Source organism: Phragmites australis, chromosome 1 (assembly GCF_958298935.1).
Source record: "Phragmites australis chromosome 1, lpPhrAust1.1, whole genome shotgun sequence".
Taxonomy (NCBI): Eukaryota; Viridiplantae; Streptophyta; class Magnoliopsida; order Poales; family Poaceae; genus Phragmites; species Phragmites australis.
This window is the reverse complement of record NC_084921.1, coordinates 20344376-20355989: the sequence shown is the minus strand read 5'-3', so window position 1 is coordinate 20355989 and position 11614 is coordinate 20344376. Positions and strand designations below refer to the sequence as shown.

The following is an 11614-nucleotide window of genomic DNA, read 5'->3' as shown; positions in this document are numbered from 1 at the left end:
TGCTTGACCCCCTTAGCCCTAAGCCATTGCCCGGCTCCGGAGGTAATATGTCCAGAGCTTAGCGACGGCATGTTGGAGGCGTAGTCGAAGGCTAGTCTGGAGAGGCGGTCCTCGATCGCCTCGGCCCTTAGCTGTTGCCCGGCTCCGGAGGTAATCCGTCTGGAGTCTGGCGACGGCATGTCCTCGAATCAGTTCTCGTTGCTAGATATAATATCGTTGGTAGTAGGGTTGGTAGTGACGGTACAGGGTTGAGGGGCCGGGGATTTGCCCAGGAGTTTGCCCCAGGCCTCCGAACCCTGCGTCATCCTTCGCTGGTCCTTCTGCGGCCAGGTATCCTGCTTGTCTTCCAAGGTATTCCTCCCGAAAGGTCATGAGGGTGCGGCAGTTGTTGCTGTTATGGTCGCACACTGGTCCGTGCAGGATGCACCCGTGTGCCTCCGGGGGCACCGGAGCTTGAAGTTGTCGTTGGGGTCGCTGCCGAAGGCGGTGTGTCCCGAAGCCTGTGGTTTCCCCAGGGTCTCCTTCCCCTTTGGGAGACCATCAAGGCTACCTGGTGAACCGGCTTTTGGAGCCGAAGTGGTTCTGACCATGCCTCCCCGGACGAGGTGGGCTTGGGGTTCCCTGCGCGCAGTTGGCGTTGCGAGGGCGGTGTCGGAGGCGCTGGCGGGGTCTGCACACCCCGGAGCCCTGCGTCTCCTTGGAACCCTCTTTCGCCTGAGGGGCCCAAGGAGGACGCTGGGTGGACAGACTTTCCGAAGATGTTGGCTCGTTTGGGGTATCCCAGGTGTTGTCGAAGGGGATACTTTGGGACCAAAACCCAAGCGGGAACACTCTTGGGATGGACTGCCCAGAACCACAGGAAGGCGGCCTGCTTGGCTGTGGCTTCGACCGCGTCCTCTCCTAAGGCGGTGAGGTCTTCGTCGTGCAGAGGCTGGAAGGCCTCCGCGCCATCTGGAGTTCCTGTACCGACCCAAGGTTCTGGATTGGCCAAGGCTGGAGCATGCATACGGTGTGCATGGCTGAGACAACCATGCATATGGTTGCATGCTTGCAACGGTGGGTATGGCGGTTTTGGCTAGCACTTTGGTGGTTTTCTGGTGGATTCCTACCTCTCTTAGCACTTCTGTGTTCGAGTCCTCACGGACAAGTTAAACTATATGCGTACTTGATTTTTTCCCCCTCAAAGAAGATCTTCCTGTTGACTGTATCAATGCAGAGTTGTTCACTTCAACCTAGATTTTGCTCCCCTTGCTTGAATAGTTGATCTGCTCTGATTAATGTGGCACATTTGATCATGTAGAATGGTTTGCTTCAATATATGAGGGACACATTGCTGATCGTATCTGGAAGTTTTCGATTCGTTGGTTCTATCATTAATATCTAGATGATAATATGCTGCTGAATATTTCTGCAATTTTGCCTCCCTCTGCTGAACATATAAACATAAGTTTCTTCTGATACCCCTTCTGATTATGTAAGTACTTTCTGATGTCCATCCTGTACTATTATAGTTACCACATATTACAGTTGATTATGTAGTTATTTCTAGAGTTGTAGTGGTTGTCAGAAAATACTCGTGCTATTGTGGCCAACACGATATACCCTCTCTTTTACACATCCACAACTGCTCACATCTGTCTCTTATAATTACCTGTTCTTACATGCAACCTTGTAAGTTAACATTTGAGTTCATTTATGTTTCCAAGAACGTTTTTGTACCTTTGGATAAAATTTAGACTATACATGTCTGTTTCTTATATTTTTATTTGGTTAATTTGTTACTTTAAGTAGGATGAAATCATGAATGATTGTTTTGTATTTTTGAATCGTATCCATCTTTTAGTTTAAATATATCATGGGATCATGGAGCAGTGCCATATATAAATATGGGGAAAATTGTCAGGAATACCTTACAAGTCTTTTAAAAATAAATAAATAAAAACTGGTAGTGAGTTTTGACACTAACTAGAGGAGAGAACAAAAGCACCCAGGTTATCCTAGGACTCGAAATTGAGTAGACACAGTATTTACCTATGCTTTTTTTTCTCATTATTTCTTCAGTTGGCAACAATATTTACTTTGGCTTGCGGTTTGCATATATGTTGTGATATTCTCCCATCATGTTATACTATCTCTTAAATAACCAATGTCTGAATTTCTAATTCAAAATTGCCCACTGATTTCAGGTTTTCCCATATGCAACACAGTTTGTATAGCTACTTGAGATATCTAGGTCCAAGCAATGTCACAGTGAGCTATCAACAACTGAGTCGTCAGAATCCATCGACAATGGCTAAGACGTTGTCCAGTACAAAATTGATCGTATGTCCAAGCGGTCTATCAATATTATGTAGTTTGGTATTCCCACCAAGGTATTCAGTTAGCGATCCTCTCCTCAGTGGAATGCCCTCAGGTTACAGGAAAGTAGAATATCTTGAACACTTTATCATAGCTTTCCATTAACTACATGTGATAGTCTTTTTCAGCTTCAAGTTGCATTTGTCTTGGGAAATAGTTATTTCAAAACATGAGAAGTGATAAGCGTAAAGAATTCATGATCATAAAAAAGAAAATTTTGGTTTGTGTCTGTTGACCAGCAGCAGTGTTCATATATTGCCACCGAGCAACAGGTGGGGGCACGCCAAATAAAAGGTGTTTAATGCAGTCTACTCAATGATAGAGTCAACTGATCACTTATGTAATAGTTCTCATTGGACAGGTGTTTCCTCAGTATATCCTTTTTCTAGTGTGTTATTAGTTTAACCTTTCAGTGTTCTGTTGGGTGATATCTTTCCTCATTCCTCGTTTTAGAGTTCCAAGCTATTTCATAAATATTTTGCTGAATTTACACTTGGCAACTATATAATGTAACAAGCCTATACAATAGCGCTGCCGATACCATTTGTTTTTTTTAGCTGATTGCATTTGTTTGTTATGCTTTGTTTGATTTGGCGTTACTCAGGCAAAGATATGCCGTTGCCTAACAAAATTAGGAGGAACTCGGTAAGACAAGTTGATAAACCTTGCTCAATATGCATACTGGCTCCTCCATTCGTATAAATAGAATATTAGGAGGCAAGAGAGTAGTAGTAGGAGAGTATCAGTTTCAGTTGCTTACCATAATGTGCATATATTGTGTTGGCTTTTTGTCTCTTTTGTTCATTTTATTTGACTGCTCTCCAAACAGTCACACATGCAGATTGATGTTCGTTTCATTTGACTGCTCTCCGTACAATATGCAGATGGATGAATATCAAGACCATTTTTATTGATGATTGATTATACCGAAATGATAAATATAGATTGAATATATCTTCATATTTTGTGCTCTTTGTTAGGCAGCTGCATGTTACATTTTTAAGGGACAGATTGATACACGTTTCAAGGTTATGGATATGATTGGAATGAAGCTTTCTACTTGAACCAAATTAAGGTGAGCTCGAACTTCCTCATTTTTTTTATGTAACTTCTGCGATGACCTAAATGTACTGTTTATAGGTTCGCTGCTACAGTACCTTTTAGCCTATATACAAAGTTAAGACATCTTTTCGTAATTTCCAGTTGTGTGACAAGTTATAACATCCAGCTATATTCCTTCTTTGTTACATTGTACTCGATCAACCTGCTTTCTTGTAATACCGAATTTTTGAGAGGAAAAAAAGAGGAGGTTTGACCAAAATTTGACTTTTTGATCCGTTGCTCGTATGAACGATCGGAGACCGTGGTTGCGTTCATCTCATCGAGACGAACCCATTTTGCTATACATATGTCTGTTCCGAGCACTTTCTGACCCGTTACAAGCCCAATAAATCTAAACAGTTGATTTTATAAAAAAAAAATTATAAAAGACGGATGGTTCGGTCGTCAACCCGACCCATCCATCCAGAGGCTTCTCGCTCCCTCTCGCGTTCTCTCTCTCTCTCTCTCTCTCTCTCTCTCTCTCTCTCTCTCTCTCTATCTCTATCTCTCTCTCTCTCTCTCTCCTGGTCGCCACGTCGTGCTGTCTCCGCCGGCTCGCCGCGCCTCTGCGCCGCGTGCCTGCGCCGTCGCGCGCCTGCGAGCCGGGCACCGCTGCTGTCCGCCGCGTCGGCCGCTCGCCGCTCGCCGGTGCTGCGACGCCATCGCCGCTGCTGTGCGCGCCGCTGCCACTCGCCGTCGTGCGCCGCTGCGCTGGTAACACCCAAAATTCAAATTTTTGCAATAATTTAAAACTTTCGTAGAAATTAACTCAGGTGTTGCAACTTAGCTCAATAGGAAATTAATTTCTAAAATAAATTTAACCTAGGATAATTGTTTGAATGCATTCTTGCCGTTGTAGATGCAATAACGTTTTATTAGGTGGAAAAAGTTTGCAAAATTTCGCTAGGTTTCGCCGCTTTAAAACCTCATGTGAAAATTTGATGAAATTCAATTGGAAAAGGTTTTGGAAAATCAGAAAGTGCTCTCAGGCCGAAATCCTCCTTCTCCCTCGGCCCAAACCCCCCCCCCCCTTCTCCCCTCTCCTTCCTCCCGTGTGGGCCGCCCCGCCGAGTCGGCCTGCTGTGCTAGGCCGAGCCGCCCACTCCCGCCCTCTGTTCCGCTGCCATGCAGGACCCACCCGAGCCGAGCCGCGCCAACCCGCCGGCTCCGTTCTTCAACCTCCAGCGCGCCCGATCCCCTCCGCCGGCTCGCCGCCGAATCGGCGCCTCCCCGCGCCCCCTCCCCTTCCAAAATCGGCTGGATTCAATGCCATAAATCCCCACCGAGCGATTCCGCCCGTTTCCCCCTTCTCTACCTCTTCCTATTGCCCAATCAAAGCAAGGAAACCGACACCATTGAACGCCATGGCCGCCGCCGGCCTCTCTTCAAATTCCGGCCGATGCTCTCCCTATTTTGCGTATTTAAGCCCTCCATCATCTCCCTTGCGACGTCCTGCACATCTTGCACCCGTTTCCTCCTTTTCCACTCGGATTCTTCCCCGACGCCGGCTTCTTCTTCACCGCCGGTGAGTGTGTGCCACCGCCACCATTTTCACGCCGCCGTGTCGTCTCCGGCCTCTCTAACCACCTTCTCAGCTTCGCAGGAGAACGAGACGGCTTCTCCGCCGCCCCTCGGTGCCTCTCTGCCGCCGTAGCCTTCTCCCATCGAGCTACGACCCCGCTGGCCGCCCTCCTTCGTCGCCGGCCATCACCGAGCTGTGTCCAGCCACTGTGAAGCCTCGGTGAGGACCCCCTGCTCCTCCTCTCCGTTTTAAGCTTTTTCCTGTTGCAAACGGAGCCCGGACGCGCACTTTGCACATCTCCGGCGAGCCCCGCCACCATGCGTCGCCGTCGGCTAGTCGCCGCCGAGCTTGCACCGCCGGCCGAAGCCCTTTTGAATCCTGGCCGTCCGATCCGTGATGAACGATCCAGATTAGGTGCAAAATAACTCTTCGCCCAGCCAATCATATAATTCCACGTGTCGTCTCCATAATCCCAATCAGCCGCAGAGCCATGTCATCGTCCATATCAGCCTGCCATGTCATCCAATCTGCCTATGTTTCAATACCATGTCATCGAAGCCTTTATCCAGTCATTTCCGAATCATAATAATTCTGGAAAATGGCAACCTTGCACTTTAGCCCCTAGACTTCTCTGTAACCACATAAAAGCTCTGTACTTTTATAGAAACCCCTGGATTTGTTTATAAATAAGATTTTCAGTATAAAAACAATTCGGTAATTCTCTGAAATTCAAGTAAAATTTGTAGAATAGCCCCTATAACTTCAAATAATCATAACTTTTTGTTCGTAGCTCCGATTTAGGCGATTTTCGCGCTCTAGCAATCGTAGCGTCGCGTAGAATCTGTCTATAGGGTTTTCATCTAGTTTTAGGAATGTTTGGTGTACTGTTCTTATGTTAGATTGTGTGTTCGTGTAGACGGTTCAGCCCAGGAGTTCGGCAACTTTCAAGAGGAAGATTTTGAAGGTCCTGTGCAACACTTCGACGAAGGCAAGTGTCTTGACCATATTGCAGAACCTAGTTTTTACATAAAGCGAGTCTTTGACAAATATGCATGCTGTTTTACAAATGGGTAGTATAGCAAATACTAGTGTTAGAAATAGGTGTTTTATCCATACCAGATCATCATGTTTATGCTTAGCCATGCTTTAGATGAACATGTAGCGTGTAGGATGATGAATCTTGAGTTATGAACTAAAAATTTATATAGGAAGAATATCATGGAAACTAATGTTGTTAAGGGAGTTAACAACAAAGATAATTGGGGTTTTGGGCAAGAAAGGGGTACTTTTCCCAGCATGATTGGTTGTTTGGTAGTATACCCTTATGGGGTTATTGGAGGTCTTGCCCAGACCATTTTAAGGACTGGTTCGTGGAGCGAACACCCATGGCAAACAAGGTAACCATGAGACCAATATGGTACGGCTTGGCCTAGTAACTAGATGTTCTCCCAAGGTTGTATGAGCCAATCATATGTGTAGATAAGGAAGGGTTACTTCCCGATTCTACCCGGCACAAGAGGGGGCTTCTGGGGTGGAGGGTTACTCCACTTATGTACGGCAGTGAAACCTCAGTGGGCAAGTGCGTAACTGGGAGACTCTCTGGAAAAGCCTCGTAGTGATCTCTTGGCGCACACCCCGGAAGTGTGTAAGGTACCATCAGGTACCGGCAACAGAGAAGATCACGACTCGTGGGTAAAGTGCACAAACTCTGCAGAGTGTCAAACTGAATATTCAGCCGTGCTCACGGTTATGAGCAGCCTGGACCCTCGCATGATTAGTCGGGTGGGTATTTTTCTTGGTTTGGGAATTGGGTTGAATTCCCGGAGGTTAAAGAAGATCTTTGGGAATTGGGTTGAATTCCCGGAGGTTAAAGAAAATCTTTGGTACATCTTTTCTCGGTTAAAATAAAAATTCGTTTTCCATAGTTCAGGGCTAAAAATCGGCTTTTATGCTAATGAAACCCTAGATTAGGAAACCTTGTTTCAAGCCACCATATTAAATTCATTTTTCCCCCACTTGTTGAGTATTGGAAATACTCACGCTTGCTGTTTCAGAAGGTGAAACCTTTGAAGAATTTCCTGAGGATGACTCCCCCGAGGATGATGCCGAGTTCTAGGCTTGTGGAACTCTCGGTCGGCTACCTGTTGGCTTGGAGCTACGCCATTCCTTTTTCCGTTGTGGTGTTCTTTTCTATAAACCCGTGTGTGGTCATTTTGTAATAATTTAGCGATGTAATAAGAAACGATGTGTCTGTTACACTAATGAAGTCGCTATATGTATGAATAACTGATCCTGGCACATACAGTTTACATCTGGTTTTGGTCTTAAAACCGGGTGTGACAGAAGTGGTATCAGAGCCGTGTTGACCGTAGGTCGCAAGCCTAGTTAGAAATGGTCGCGTAATAAGGATTAATTTATAAAAACTATATATTTGCAAAATCTTCATTTACCCTTGAGCTTCATTTTACTGCTTTATTAAAAATATTTTACTAATTCTCTCTTGTTTCCAAACTATAGATGGCCCGCATCAAGAAGACTGCCCGCAAGACCACCGGCGGCTATGTTCCTCCCCGTGCCCCGGCAACCTTTGCACCCAACACCTCTGCTGGACCCAGCCGTGGAGTCACCATCCCTATGAACGGAAGCAAGAAGTTGTACCATTCCAAGGGATTCGAAGTAGGGAAGGCACCAATGATACTGGTGGAAATGCTGCAGCGTCTAGGGTACACCAAGGCGCCTGTCTACCACGGTCTTCGCCAGATTCGTCCAGGACGTGAGGATTGGACAATGGAGGTGTGCCTTTACGGTTCTCCAGAAGGCGACGACAATTATGAGATCGTGGGCATCCACAAAGCCATGGCCATCCGTGCAAGCTTCGAGGCGGGGATTCGAGACGCAGCAAGGCAGGCACTGGCTCGTGTCTGTGAGCGCCACAGGAGTACTCTGAGGGGGACCTCCTAAGACTACTTCCCTCGTCGAGAGCATGGAAGCCGGGACATCAAGGTGAAGGCAACCACCCACGAGCATAGCGGTGTGGCTCGAGAGCAGGTGCTGCTGGCCACCACACTGCACGAGGACTTGGATGAAGCTTTGGACGAGCTTCAGGACACCCGCAAGCGCCTTCGTGATGCCGAAGCATAGATCAGGGAGCTGCAGAAAAGCCTCAATGGAATGTCCAGCTCTTCCGACTCAGAGGACCAGTCCGTTCTCTCACCCTCTCCCAAGAGGCCGCGCCGCAGTGATCCTTCTAGTGAGTAGTCTTCAGAGGACGACGACCAGTCAACTGCCAAACCATCTGTCGGGTCGCATGCTTAGGAGAGTACCTGAAGCCAGTGTAATAAGTCGTCTAGACCGTTTGTGTTGTCTAGTCCTGGTGTCGTCATGTCTGTTTTGTGATCATGTTATGAGTTGGATCTTTGCGTGATTGTCGATGTAAGGTGGATGCTCTTTCTCCACGTTGCATCAGTTATCTTATAATATAATAAATAGTGGGAGTCTTTTTGCTCTTGTTCTTCCTATCTCAGTCATATCTTGTCGTCTTTGCTTTTTCCTCCGTTCCCCGCTCATACCTTGGCAACCAGCAGATGGTGAACACCAGGAGAAACCCCCGCGCCGACAACAACGAAGTCAACAACAACCAGCAACTGCCTCCTCCTCCTCCACCACCTCAATTCAACATGGAGCAAATGATGGCCATGCAAACGCAAATCCTTCAGGGACTAGCTCAAACTATGGCAAATATGCAGCAGGCCCCCGTGCGCATGCAAGCCCCTCCTCCTCCATCGCAGAATAAGTTGGGAGAGTTTATGAGGACCAAGCCCCCAGTATTCTCACAGGCTATGGAACCAAAGGATGCTGACGACTGGTTGAACGCCACGGAGAAGAAACTCTGAATAGCTCAGTGCAACGACAGGGAAAAGGTCTTGTTTGCTTCACATTAGCTTTCCGGGCCCGCGGCAGATTGGTGGGACGCATACGTCAATGCCCATGAAGACGCACAAACCATCACATGGGCGGAGTTTCAGACCAGTTTCCGCACTCACCATATACCAGCTGGGGCAATGAAACTCAAAAAGAAGGAATTTCATGAGCTTAAGCAGGGAGCTATGTCTGTAAGTGAGTATGTTTCAAAGTTCACACAACTATCCAGGTATGCCCCCGAGGATGTCGATACAGATGAGAAAAAGCAGGAGGACTTCCTAGAGGGCCTGAATGATGGTATCCAATATGCATTGCTTCCCCAAGATTTCGCAAGCTTCCACGCTATGGTAAATAAAGCCCTGGTGGTGGAACACAAACGTCGCCAGATGGATCATAAGAGAAAGATGTCTTCTCAAGGCCAAGGCTCAAGCAGTCACTCCCGACCCCGCTATAACCCACCTCAACAAGGACCCATGTTCCGCCAACAGAACCTGCACTAGAACCAGAACAAGCTACAGATGCAAGCTCAGTGCTCAAACTTCCAAGCCCCTCGTCAGACCCAACCCCCGACGCCTCAACAGAAGTTTGGTGATCAGGCACCTTCAATCGGAAAGGCCTGTATCGTCTGTGGTGAAGTAGGGCACTATGCCAATAAATGCCCAAGGAAGAAACCCAGCAACTCTCCTGTGCAGTATGGCAATGGGAATGCTCCAAAGTAGGGACAACATCAAGCTCCGGGCCGCAATGGGAACCCGGCACCAGCTCCAACCAACCGGGCTCAACAGAATTACGCGCGTGGGAGAATCAACCATGTCACTGCTGAAGAAGTCCAAGGGGCGCAAGATGTGGTGCTTGGTATGTTCCTTGTCAACTCAAACCCAGCATCAGTTTTATTTGATTCAGGAGCATCACATTCATTCATCACTACAAGATATGTTGCAAAGTATAATCTGCCAATTGTACATATGAAGCAGCAAATGATTATTAGCTCTCCTGGAGGAGAGATGAGGGCAAAGTATATATGCTCTAAGCTAAGCCTTTATATAATGGGGGTAGATTTCTTAGCCAACCTTGTAGTTCTGGAATCCAATGGAATTGATGTCATATTGGGAATGGACTGGCTGGCGAAATATAAGGGAATCATAGACTGCGCCAGAAGAGCAGTTCAACTGACTAAACGAGAAGGCACGCAGGTCGAGTTTGTTGCAGCTATACTCTCGACAGAGGAAAGCTCACTAAATCAAATGAAGGGTATTCCTATCGAAGAGATTAATGTGGTGAACGAATTCCCGGACGTTTTCCCCGATGATCTTCCATGTATGCTGCCAGATCGTGAAATAGAATTTGTGATTGAATTAGTGCCAGGAACTGCACCTATATATAAGAGACCATATAGAATGGATGCCAATCAGCTGGCAGAGCTCAAGGAGCAAATCCAAGAGCTGTTAGACAAAGGGTTTATCCACCCTAGTTCTTCACCCTGGGGAGCTCCGGTCATCTTTGTACCCAAGAAAGATGGAACGCAAAGGATGTGCATAGACTATCGGGCTCTCAATGAAGTAACTATCAAGAACAAATACCCACTGCCTCACATTGATGGTCTGTTTGATCAGTTGAAAGGAGCGTGTATTTTCTCCAAGATTGATCTTCGGTCCGGATACCACCAGTTGAAGATTCGCGCTTCGGATATTCCAAAGACCGCGTTCGTCACCCGATATGGCCTTTATGAGTTCACGGTAATGTCTTTTGGCTTGACAAATGCACCAGCATACTTCATGTACCTAATGAATAAGGTCTTCATGGAGTTTCTGGACAAGTTTGTCGTAATGTTTATTGATGATATCCTGGTCTTCTCCAAGGACAAGGAAGAACACAAGGAACACTTAAGGATGGTATTACAGAAACTCAGGGAGAACCAGCTTTATGCCAAATTGAGTAAGTGTGAGTTCTGGTTGACAGAAGTACCCTTCCTTGGTCATATTATTTCATCAGGAGGTGTGTCCGTAGATCCGTCCAAAGTAAGGGATGTACTAAACTGGAAAACCCCGCAGAATGTTTCGGAGATCCGCAATTTCTTGGGTTTAGCAGGGTATTACCGGTTATTTATAGAAGGTTTTTCCAAGATAGCGAAACCAATGACAAAACTACTAGGAAAAGGAGCAGAATTCAAATGGACAGCCGCTCGAGAAGCCAGTTTCAACGAATTGAAGAAAAAGTTGACCACCGCGCCAGTTCTTATCATGCGAGACACCCAGATGTCGTTCTCGGTGTATTGTGACGCATCTCGACAAGGGTTGGGATGTGTGCTTATGCAGGAAGGTCATGTGGTAGCATATGCATCTAGGCAGTTAAGAAAACATGAGGAAAATTATCCGACCCATGATTTGGAATTAGCTGCATTGGTTCACGCCCTAAAGATTTGGAGGCACTACCTCATTGGCAACCGATGTGAAATATATACGGATCATAAAAGCCTAAAATATATTTTCACCCAACCGGATCTTAATCTGCGGCAACATAGATGGTTGGAACTAATCAAGGATTACGATGTGGGAATACATTACCACCCTGGGAAAGCAAATGTTGTGGCAGATGCCCTGAGTAGGAAGGGATATTGCAATATGACTATGTTGCGAGGAAGTCAGTCGGAATTATGCAAGGAGTTTGAGAGATTAAATTTAGGTTTTATTGCCGACATGGATGCAACAGTAA

At 46.6% G+C, this 11614-nt stretch overlaps 1 long non-coding RNA gene across 1 annotated transcript; it reads left to right on the top strand.

Moving 5' to 3' along the window:
• The first annotated feature begins 1153 nt into the window (after positions 1-1153).
• Positions 1154-5970, top strand: LOC133912466 (uncharacterized). Its single transcript, XR_009908808.1, has 3 exons — positions 1154-1474; positions 2187-3433; positions 5898-5970. It is a non-coding gene; the product is annotated as an uncharacterized LOC133912466 (long non-coding RNA).
• Positions 5971-11614: the final 5644 nt, after the last annotated feature.